This window comes from Tenebrio molitor, chromosome 6, assembly GCF_963966145.1.
Source record: "Tenebrio molitor chromosome 6, icTenMoli1.1, whole genome shotgun sequence".
Classification (NCBI taxonomy): domain Eukaryota; kingdom Metazoa; phylum Arthropoda; class Insecta; order Coleoptera; family Tenebrionidae; genus Tenebrio; species Tenebrio molitor.
In genome coordinates, this window is record NC_091051.1 from 14,360,552 (window position 1) to 14,373,409 (window position 12,858).

General features: G+C 34.9%; 1 protein-coding gene across 1 annotated transcript in view; it reads left to right on the plus strand.

Moving 5' to 3' along the window:
* LOC138134078 (loricrin-like) overlaps window positions 1-12,858 on the plus strand; it is a 67,429-nt gene that overhangs the window by 41,463 nt on the left and 13,108 nt on the right. The gene's annotated exons all lie outside the window — the stretch shown is intronic.

The window sequence follows — 12,858 nt, forward strand, 5'->3', positions numbered from 1 at the left end:
CACGGCAAATATTGTAGCATTAAAGAAAATCATACTTTTGTCGCCTTTTCGTTAGAAACCTTTGACCCATGGAGCCCAGAACCGAAAGAGCTTTTTGAAGATATAAGCAAGTTGCTCCTTGAAAAATCTGGTGTTCCCGAATCCTCTAGCTATTTCCAGCAAAGAATAAGTATTACTATCCAAAGAGGAAATGCTGCTAGTGTTTTGGGAACTGTGGCCAAAAGCTCTGGATTTGAAGAAGTTTTTTATTTGTTTAAAATTTAGTTTATATATCATATAAATATTATACAGTTCATATACCTATTTATAGAAATAAAAGTACTTGATTGTCTTTTTAGAAAATTTAGACAATCCTTATTTTTACAAGGAGCTTTAATTAAGACAATGTACCTAATTTAAAATAAAAACAAATAATTAAAATTAAATTAGCCCACAATAAATTTCGTCTGCTCAATTGATTAAAATGTTATAAAAATGATTATAAAACAAAAACATAACATAACAACAAAAGTTCTGTTTTCAAGGAAAAATTGTTCACCGCTGTGTTTCAGACACTTGATTCTTCTTTTTTATTTATTTTCAAAAATGTGTTGCCATATTGCATGACCAATATTGTGGCAGTGACGTGTAATTTCATTTAAACATTTCCTGATTTGGAAAATTGGAATCTTTTCTAAAGTATTCAGTCTGACCGGCTAACATTGAACAAGCCCACTCATTATTTTTGAATTTTCCATTTCAGTACTTAGGCATTACAATAAATATATCCTATTACAAGGTATAAACCATTTTCATAGTTGTTAAAGTACCTAAGAAAATGCAGACACTCAACATTTCTTTTATTCCTGTTCCATTCCGATTGAGTTTTACGTTAACGATGTTGCCGAACATTTATAAGTTCCCTTCACACATTTTGATTTACCCTTTGTTAAAACAGATTTTTGATGTTTATACAAATTATTGTTTATTGCGCTTTATGAATTCTCTCCAACATAAACTATAACTCATATAATCGAATTCTTCGTTACTTCTTTTCTCCTTCCAGTTTTTATTTTTCTATACACATTCCTCTTTACGTCATATTCCTCCTACGTTGCATTAAAATATTTTTCTACAAACACTATACAGTGCATTTTTTTTAACTGTTGCCATAGGGAATTGCATGGTAAAACTTATACCCCCTGTTAACTTTTGTTCTGATGAAAATATTCAAACCATTTTTGGAACAAAGTTTGAAGATTTTTTAAACTATCGGATAGATTACAATTCAATATCCTAAACTGTCGAAAAAGTTGTGAAATAGTTATTTTTATATTAAGTGCGTGAAGAGAGTGTTTTTTGTGCATGAAAAGGTCTTTTACGCCGAGACGAAGGTCGAGGCAGTATAAGCCTTTGAATGCACAAAAACATCTTCACGCACGAAATATAAACAATATTTTTTCTATAATTGATTCAAAAAATTGAAATTAAAAATTCAAATTTTTGAAGGAACTCTGAAGTTTCAATGCAGTGACCATGTTGCTAGGTAACTAATAAAATACAGTGCGTGAAGTGAAACACAGAAATAGTCGTGTGCGTGAAATCGCATTTCACACACTGTTTTGTATAGTTTCTATGGTTTCGATCTTACTAACAATGCAAAAAGAAATACACGTTAGAAAATGACCCACTTCAGGCACCGATAACTATGCGTGAATTTCAATTTTTTGAATCAATAATAGAAAAACAATATTTTCTAGCGCGCCGGAATAATAGTACGTCGAGCGGCCGCCAGAATAGCGTCCGTGTCGGCTCAACCAGCACCTGACCATCTCCAATTTTGACTTTTGTCACTTTCATTTAAAAAATAGCGAGATCTCCTGGAGGCTATGATTAAATTAATTAGCTTTTGGAAGGCAGAACATGTAAACATTTATTTATTAAAAATTAACAGAAATTATTAAAAGAAATGTTTAAAGTGTTTTCCTTCGACTGCTAGACAATGTCCCAAGCGATCTTGAAAGTTTCTTCGCGTGTTAATCTTGCCCTTAATTCCTCCCCAGTTTCTGGTTGACCTCTTATGCGTTTTTTTAACTGTTGCTGTTGGGAATTGCATGGTAAAAATTATACCCTCTGTTAACTTATGATCCACTGCAGATTTGGTGCGAATTTTTATTTTTTTTTAATAAATCATTAATAAGACTATGTAATGCATACTGTTTGAACAACGAACGACAAGCAGTTTTATTTTACTAATTTTACTCTTCAAAGTTGAAATTAATGAACGTAAAGAATTTGACAAAACACGTAGTAGGCGATATGGGAACAAAAATTAGGTTTTATATTTTTATTTATTATTTATTTTAATCATAGCCTCGAGGAGATCTCGCTATTTATTTTTTAAATGAAAGTGACAAAAGTCAAAAGTGGAGATAGTCAGGTCTCAGGTGCTTGTTGAGCCGACAGGAACGCTATTCTGGCGGCCGCTCGACGTACTATTATTCCGGCGCGCTAGAAATATTTTTTCACAACTTTTTCGACAGTTTAGGATATTGAATTGTAATCTATCCGATAGTTTAAAAAATCTTCCAACTTTGTTCCAAAAATGATTTGAATATTTTGATCAGAACAAAAGTTAACAGGGGGTACAAGTTTTACCATGCAATTCCCTATGGCAACAGTTAAAAAAAAATGCACTGTAGTATTGCCGTTATAACTTTTTATCTGCTCCGCCCCCCACTAAAATTGACCAATCAGAATCAAATGCAGATTCAATCTGTATACTTTTTCATCACATTTGCCACGTAAAAATGTTAAGGTTATAATTTTGCTGTCAAGTCCACAATTATTGTTTTAGGTTCTAAAAAATAAAATGTCATTAAGACAATTCGAATGTCAGAAATTTTTACTGTGTAAATCAGATCGTCTTAACAACCTATTTGATTGGTAACTAAGAAAATGAAATGGGCGGGGCAGATAAAATGTTACGTTGTCCTTAGTATAGTAAAAAGTCAATTTTTAACACGGCCTACATGAATTAAATTTTTTTTCCACTAGTGTTAAAAGTAATGACAAGTCGTTTGTCACAATGACGTTTTGACAGAGCAGTACAGAAAGACCCGTGAACACCAGAATAATAAGCTCTACCTACCTACAATCGAGGGACGGTGTTGAAAGTAGGCAACACTCCATCACTCCATGCTCTTCTGCGTCCTGCTTTCAATTATATTTTTAGCATAACCTCGTTTTTTTAGGTGTTTTTAATGGCGTTTGTACTGTTTGTAGAAAAAATAGTGTATGATATTCGTGTTAAAAGTGATTTTATTTTGTTCGGGGGGTTTCTCCACTCGCTGCGCTCGTTCCGAAATCTTCCCTTCTCTCAAAATAAAATCTTACTTTTAACACTTATATCATAAATAACTATTATGAAGTAAGTAAGTATATGTATAAAAAGCAACTTTCAAATGCACAACTTAAAAATAATTTGATTATTGTAGTCGACCACCAAAAATACCCAACGAATGAAATGACTTCCAAGAGCCATTATTTTCTTTTCAATTACAATACCCTCCTCAGTATTTGCTTTCGACAAGAAAAGATCAATTCAGTACAAGAACACAACAATATTTTCAATTTATTATTACATAAAGGCAACACTCATTTGTCCACCAAGTGTGTTTTCTTTTTGTTTGTTGCATAAGAAATAGTAAACACGCACATATCTAGATAATAGATTTAAACAAGAATTTCTGGATAAACAATAACGCAAATCGTATTATGTCACCTTTTATATTTTCTCTTCAATTGTAACATTCTTTGAATGTCAATTTACAAATTAAAATTATTAAAAAAATGCACCGAAAAGAAGCAAAATATGTATAATGAGGACACAAAACTAGTCCGCTTGCATAATTAACGAGAACACTATAACTGCTCCTGAGTGAATTTCGCCGTCCAAATCTAATTAAACCCCTCCAGAAGAATTTGCAACGACTTTAATCCGATTCTATCAAATAATAATCGACATTTTCCGACCGTCGATCTATAAGTACACCAACTCAGCGAATTCCTGACATGGAAGCTAACTCGGCGGAAAAAATTAGTTTAATCGATGATATTGTGTAAGATAGGAGGACCCATTAGCCGTCGATTGAATTTGAGCGGAACCACAGTGCTTGAGGCATTGTCACACGAGGTATATTCTTCCTCGCTTCAAATAAGTTATACAAAGAGCAGTCCAGTCGCCGAGTGAAGGGAATCTGAAACACTTTCGCTGTCTGATCTAAATAAAACAAACAAAATACATTGAAAAAACGCCCGCAGTTTGTTCCCTTTACCGATTTTACACATGTTGCGTAGCTAATTGAACCTGATAGGATCACTCCTCTAGACCGGGTACAGAAAGACCACCACGCATTAATCTTGAGCAAAGGCAAAAACGATCATACAAGTAATCATCTTGCATTGCCGCATTCCCGAAATGGCCGCTTATTTAACTGCATCCATTAAAATTAATTGATTTGTTAGTAATAGGTACAGGTGAGAGTAGGTGCATCTTTTTTCGAAACACATTACAAGACCGCACCTCTTTTTTCTAGTCTCATGGCACGATCCCTTCCGTCTTATTCTTGTCGGATTTTTTTCCTTGACGGTCGTGACCATCCATCAATACACAATTTGATCGATTACAGACTCACGGGATGCCGTGATGAAGACAATTTGCGAGGTTGTTGTCTTAAAAATCGCCCTCGGAACTAATTGTTACGGTCTGGTGAGGTTCACATTTCGCAAATTGTTCTCAATCAGCGCAACCAACCCGACAGTTTATCCTCATTATAATAAAAGAGTCATGATCGTCGGCACGTCGACGACCAGCAGGACCGCGTGAAAGTGAGATCCTACATCCGATTATTGCAACCCCCGTCAACGCATCGGTTTCACACTGGACACTTATTATGAAAGTTGAAATATATTGCAACAGGAAATTGACCTTCTAATGGACACTTCCGGGAGGCTTTTAAGATCTTGGTGCGCAATGGTGATTTTTTGTTACGTAAGCGGCGAGAATCTAGCGTTTTGATTAAATGTACTATTATCTTGCCACACCTTATCAATTATCCAGACATGAGTAATGTTCACTTTTTAATTTGAAATTGCGTTGTTCTTTGTTTTCCCTCCAAACATTCGAATCCAGTCGACTGGACGAACTCTAGCGACATCCACGCCAACTTGATAAATCGACAGCATAACCTTGCGCCATCTAGCGACCACAGCGCCAACAAATGACTTAAGTCATTATAAGTTTGTTAATTTAGCTTTGGTGCTTCACAGTAGCCGAAACGTTTCAAAGCAATTCTTTCCATTAAAATTCCGCATTTTACCACATTTACTTCACGAAGAAAAAAATCCATTATGGTTGAATGTGCTCTAATTTTTTATGCACTCTTACGTGATTAGCAAGGAAAGGTCAGTTCTGTCACCTCCGAGAGATATTTAACAACAAAAAATTAATAGTATAATTCTGGACCAGATTTCTTCTCACTTTTTACAACAGATATAATTGGGATAATAAATTGGGGAAACAAAAACTAAAAGGTTGAAAGTTTGTCAGGTGAAACTCATTTTTATCTCTGGGACAAACATTTTGCTTTCAGCCAGAGAGTCACATTAAATACTCTTTTAATACGTTGCAGAATTGTCCAAGAATTCTGTGTCCAAGTCTTGGATTAATTTATGAGTCCGTTTCGATCTAGGAATTTGTCTAGCTGATAAAACAACGACCGATTGGGCGTTTCAGCAATCAGAAACATAATTTATTGCTGGAGGAAGTGACTGTTATTGCCTAAATGCCCACATCAAAAAAAACATCAACTTTTTGTCTTGTAGGCGATACATGATTGCGTCCAAAGATAATTGAACTATAATTGTTAGTTTGGAAATAAACATATGCAACAGCAATAAAATAAATAATAGCGTTGGTACATTAGTGCCAACATTGAGAAAAAACTCATTCATGCTCAGACAGTTCGCCCCAAAAGCAAAAAAACCCAGTAATGGTTCAACACTCGAGTGACAATTATTAAAATGATTTCGTAAACAATACAATGCAATTTAAACTTGAAATTGAAGAGATTGTTTTAGATGCATTAAAGCGTCGAGGAGAATTTCGCAAATGACCCAATTCCAAAAGTGCATTCATTATTTCATTACTTAGTGTAAAATGAGTTGTGATAAATGAATGGTTCCGTTTGAATATCAGTGCAATTCCTTCGCAGCAAAGTAATTAAGAAGCATTTAGAGCTCGACAGCTGGTAGATAGCTTGTTTTTTCACTTCATAAAACTGGCCATTATCATTTAAATAATATTTGCTGCGCTGTTTCCGGGTGGCTTCCTGCGTTGTGCAAGGCCCAAGATGAAATTTGTGAGACAATCTACAGCGGCAAACTAATCTCGGAAAGAAATCAATCACCTCTCGCCGTTTATACTTCTGTTGCGAGATAATTACAGCAATCAAAATTGTGCGGCATCTTTTTGGGACAATACCAAAATTCCCATGGACACACCCAACTTTCGCTCACAGCTAATAGTTGAGTTGTGCATCAACACCGATGTGCACACCGGGGAAGAAACCTCGCCAGCAGCTACAGTTTGGCGTTCACTTTTTTTATATGTGGCTGCCCATAAGGAAGAACGACGATCAGATGATAATTTCTGCACTTTCCACGCAGTTCCAAAAAACTAGACCAATAATCGCGTAATATGTTTTCCAGCCAAATGTCAAGTTGAGAGCGGACACTGCCCCTAAAGAATCGCTTACGCAACAAATCGCACTTAATTAATTTTAGTCATGTCCCAAATTTACAACAATAATTAAAATCGGAGTTTTGTAACGGTTGCAAAACTCGTGACAGAGTAATGCGGTAGTTTTAGGCAAAAAAGCTAATGATCACACATAACGTGTTAATTGGATCGAAATAAAAACTTGGTGTATAACTGGTTGCCTATTGTGCAATTGGCTGGTAGTATTGATAGTGTCTAGTGTGTATCTTCAAATTTGGCTTAGGGAAGTTGTGGAATGAATTCTTTTTAGCTGAGTCACTCAGTAATTTCAGCTTCAATCAGAGTGTTAACCGTTTGCCAATTAAAAACGAGATAAAAAGTCTGCAAAAGCTGTAATGATGAAAAATTACTTAATTTGATGGTTTACGTGAATGTGTTCTAGTTTTGAGACTGATTACAGCAATTGACGTCTTAAAGAATGTCAGAGTAAAGAAACGTTTTGACTGAAAATCGGCTTTGTCCTCTAGTCTTGCAAAATCTCTCTCGTTAACAAGTTGAGACGCAAATTTGTTTCAGTCTGAAGCGATTTAAGTCAATCGGAGGATACTCGGATTGTGGCAACCAGTTTTTACCCAAATTTGCCCAAATCGATGTAACCTTATTGATAAATGAATTACTAACAGTAGCAGAGCGTAGAAATTAAGCGACAATTATTTTTGGAATACTTCAACAAAAATCAAGAAAGTAAAGACAGGTGCTTGGAATTTATTACCAAATTAAATTGGTCTCATAAATTGGGGCTTTCCGCTTTAACATTTTATATTCGGTCATTAAGAATCGTTAAAAATAAGATATTTTAGAACTGCTTGCAATTCTTTTACCCTAAATAATTTGACATGACTCAATTCCCAAACACAAACCCATTAAATACTTAATAAATAATTCATCATCTAAATCACATAATAACACTACTTGCTTCGATGATAAATGCCAATTAATGTTTAATGATTTCTTAATTGCTAATTGTGGTTTTAAATGGTAACAATGTTAGCAAGTTCCAAATTTGACTGATCGATTATTTGTTTTAGTTCTGTTTTATGGTGTCCACATTTAAAAACCTCAGGCGTGGAGATTTTAATGAAAATTAGTGGTTAACTTGATAATTATCGGATTTAAACTGCAAAAAAAAAATAGTGCTAGCGTCAGTAAAAGAGTCGCCTTAAGCTCAGTTCACTGATTTTATCGTTGTTTTATCAAACTGTTTAACGTTTAACACGTGGTAATTTAATACTTCATCATCCTTTTTTAATGGTGTAATATGTAACTTATCCGATCCAGTATATAAAAAAAATTAAACCGCAATAAATTAGTCTAAATTGAGGATAAGCTGTTACAAAACAATATTTTCGGCAATCTCGTCATACCGTTTGGCAAAATCAATTTCTTGTTTCTCATGATTGTAATTGGATGTTACACGGATCTAAATATGGTAGTACATTACATACTAGTGAAAGTGATATACATGTTAATGAAAAAGCAGAAGCAACTAATTAAATACTGAAACGATAGCTAGCAACAAGTTTTACTAAAAAAGAAAATAAGGAAAAGAAAATGTACGCGGTGGGTTAGACGTGAGAAAAATAGCGTACAGTTAGAGAAAGAGAAAGGTACAAGACGAAGAAAACAATAGATACATGTACTTTGTAAACAAGCAAAAACGTTGGGAAGATATCAACAAACAGATCCGGATTTTATTTCTGTTTTTAGAGAACAAGATAAATCTTCCATTCGTCGGAGGAATTTGAAAGTGAAGCAGTTTTATGGAATATCAGATAAGGAAAATAAAAAAGTTAAATTTTACTCAGATACCTTTTATTATTTTTTATAGAACGATGTATTACAAGAATCACAATCCCAACTAGTGGATTTTTCTTTATTACTGATTAAAAAATGTATATGTACAGTTGCGGCCAAATAAAAGCGACCACTAAATTGACATTTTATGTCATCTTTATAAATTTTGGTAATTCAGGCTTTTAAAATGAAAGTTTCTCTGGTAACCAGATACCCATACCTGTGGCACAACATATCAGTGACGGATGATGTCAATTTGAAAAATAATTTTTTATGTTATCTCCTAGGAGATGATTTTTCAGGTGATTTAATATTTAATTCCGATTTACAATAAAAAAAATGCTGCCTAGTTTTATTTGGCCGCAACTGTACATGAAAAGTTGGAAAAACACAACTTGTCGTTTACAAAATAAATACTTAAATAAAAATTAGCAAAAAGAAATTTCCATAAATAAATTATATTTTTTATATGTACTATTGGGGACACGGAAAACTGGGCAGATGTGTCATTCAGTTGTCAAAAGTTCTAAACCATACCTTAGCTACTCATAACCAAGCTTAAGTTAATTTGACAGTTTTTGTGAAAATATCAATCATAATGACAGTAAAGATGCATTTACATTGACACTTTTTGAAATGACAATAGCAGACTGCCCAGGATTCCATGTCCCTCATTGTACAGGGCAAGTCACGTAAGGTTTATTTCTGAATTTACTTTGTACGCAACCAAAAATACTAATTACGCTGACCACTTGATACCGTTTATAATGTGTTTTAATTTAGTAATCAACGTAGATATGTAGGTAATTTGGCTAAAATTGTCAAAATGACAGTTGATGAATTCAATTTTTGATTTCATCATTCAGAACAGGAAAACGTCATTTTGACATTTTTAGTCAAATTACATACGTTGATTACTAAATTAAATCACATTATAAACGGTATCAAAAAGTCAGCGTCATCAGTATTTTTGGTTGCGTACAAAATAAATTCAGAAATAAACCTTATGTGACTTAACCTGTATAAATATGTATCGTGCGTTCAAAATTTATCCTCAAAGTTGGCGTTGAAGACTCGATTGTGAACGCACTATACCTACGGATAATAAATCACGGATCAGCTGTTTAAACATTATGCTTTTACACGACTGGTGCGTTCTCAATCGACTCTCCAACGCCAACTTCATTAAAAATTTAGGTTTGCGTGAAAATGTTTCGCTTAATTTATTAAAGCAAATAAAATTTAAATAATGAACAAACCAAAATTTTCTGCATGTTAAACTACAATGTCAAATACAGTGTGGAATAAAATGATTTACATGTAGTTACCTTTGGAATTTTTGCACATGTAAATTTTCCTGTACCGCTCAGTAGAACTAATAGTAATTAGTTCTGTCAATAAATGTCATCAATCGAATTGACAATTGTTACAATTTACTAAATTGAATTAACAAACGTTGGTGGCCACTTTCAACACTAGCTGTGACTTGCTTTTGTTAGCTCCTTTTTAATTTCAATCTCTACTTTGCATTCATATCATCCCTTCGTAATAAATCACATTTGGAATTTTGGAATATTTTGAGGTTAGGCTTTCTTTTTTTTTTTGTAGAGCGGCATTTCGTATTTTTACAAGGGTAATGCAAAGGTAACTAGATGTAAATCATTTTATTCCACACTGTACAACAATTCAAAGTGGAAAGAGATCATTGTTTTAAGTTGCCTGCACAGCAGAAGAATGAAATACATATTTTCTATAATAAAACACTTGCTCCTCATATTAAATTTTTTTCCTATGTGAATCTCTATCAGACTTGATATTTTGTTGGCAAAGAACACGTTACATTGTACAATTTGCATATTACGTGATTTTCTTGCATCTGTTGAGCAACCGCTTTATTGTAAAAACGTCTACATACGTTTCCAAAAGAAAAATCAGCGCTCCCAGTGTGATCCAATAAAAGACCAACAAAGAACAAAATAGGTAACTACGTAATTTTGTCGAGATTAAATAACAGCGTACATATATTGCAGTGAACGTAAAGAAACTCAAAGTAGCATGATTGTAACAAAACATTTTTGTTTGATCATTTTGAACCGTCGATTCTAGAAGCGTAGCGAGACTTGCCCTCGATTACATAGCTTATAGCCTCTAATCCAACTGTATCAAATCGAATAGTTATTATCCACGTCGATTGCTTTACTAGTGAGGTTGCATGCAAACGCGTGGTTTAGTAATGCGCCTCATTATGGAGTGTTAGTGCAACACTCAAGACTCTATGCGATGTGAGAACCGCAAAATATGAAGCAGTCTCATTATTCTGTAGAAACATTCGGTTCTAAATATGTGAGATTTAATCCGGTCGTTATGCATGGCGGAATTCGGAATCCGTGCCTGCAGCATTTATTAATGCAACGCAAAAATTTCCGAGATTATTAAAATCTCGCCGCGATTATTACCCAATTATGCAATTTTTCCCATTTCCAGTCCAAACACTCAACCCGGGCAACTTTCTACGATCTAACCATTGTCGAAGGATCGCCATTTGTAAAATAATTTCAAAATCAAAGATCTGCTTTGTGCAGAGCGAAATCTACCGAACCACGATATTCGCTCGTTTCCTGCTATTAGCGTTCGATCTTGGACACATTAAAATAATAGATTGCTGCTCGAACCGCAACAGCATTGCATCGGTTTTACCTTCAGGTGATCGGGCTGGGGCTCAATAAGTGGGGTCTGTGCAATACTTTGAATATTTTTTGTTGCGCAACAGTTATTATTCCAGAACTGGGGCAGTTTTCGTGCCGACTTGCCTCACAATGGATGCGGAAGTGGGAATTTTACAGAAATGTGCTAGTTGCACGACATGTACGGCGACAATTAACCAATTAGAAATGCTCCAATGTCGTTGTCTTTATGCAATTAGAGATTCATAACGCTTCTTAATTAGCCCGACCGGCGAATTTTCCCAGGAAAAATGTCGCCAACGATAACACATTTCTTCGCTTTCTATTGGAAATGCGCAAATCGCTCGATCAATTAACCGACAAAAATGATTTACAGTAAGTGCACCAGATGCCAACGTTCTATCCAAACACACGTAAACCGTGTGGGAACTATTTCTATTAATCTTATTTTCAGCGATTATCATAATTGCTCCGGGATTGCATCGCTTTACGTAAAACTGCCACTGCACCGCTTTCGTTGCCTCGATCGCAGCCTTAATTACTCGAATTACCGCGACAGATATCGCAGGAAGAGGCGTACGTGAAACGGACCAAGACTGCCATCCAGCTACCACGATATATCACCGAGCCGTCACCGTGGCGCCCTCTCTGGACCGCGATCTCAACCGCTTCCCGGAGTCGCACTCAATCAATTATTTGCGCCAATTTTTTTAAGACGTTTCCGTCGAATCAGATAACAATGTTAATTAAATTAAAAGCACGCGCGTTTCCTTACTTTGGGGTAATTGCGGAATTGATTATGAAAGTCAGATAACACCGATGCGAGAGACTAGAATTTCTGGTAATTTTAGCGTAATTGGTGATCAATGATTTCGGAGTGTTTTAGCTCTTTGTGTGTGATGAAAGTTGCGATTCTTTGTGCCCGATAATTGCACTGTTGATACAGTTTGCACTAAGTGGTCGCTATTGTATGATGACTTTCAAATTTCCATTCATAAGCTGATTGCATTTTTGCCGTTTAGGACGAAGAACAGACATGTGAAAAAAGCTTTGTCTCCTGCGATATGGCACATTACCCAATCGTTACGTAATTACCGATAATTGACATGTTTGGCGAAAATTAACAAAGAGAAGCGCAACAAAGCACAGTTTGTTCGACGCTCAGAGTAATGAAATAATTTGTTTAATTTTAGATTAGTGACCTAGTTTACAAGGGTGACTTTTGTTGTCTGAAAAAATCGAGCAATTGGAGGGATCAACCCCCTAATTAATTATTATGCGAGGTTACGTAAGCATCGTGAATAGTGGTTGATTGAAATTATCAAATAATAACAGATCCGCGTCTGTAGGAACCCAATTTCCAAATTCATTGTTACGCGAATAATAGCGAATTTCTCAAAAATTATACAGGAAGTGTTTGTGTTAAGTGTTATTTTTAAAATGTTATGAATGTTACGTGTGTGTGCAGGACCAAATTTAATCTTCTTGGCTATTCCTTTGAATGGTTTTCTTATGGTTGGTGAGCAATGAGTGAAGCATGCATCTGTTATTAAATAGTTC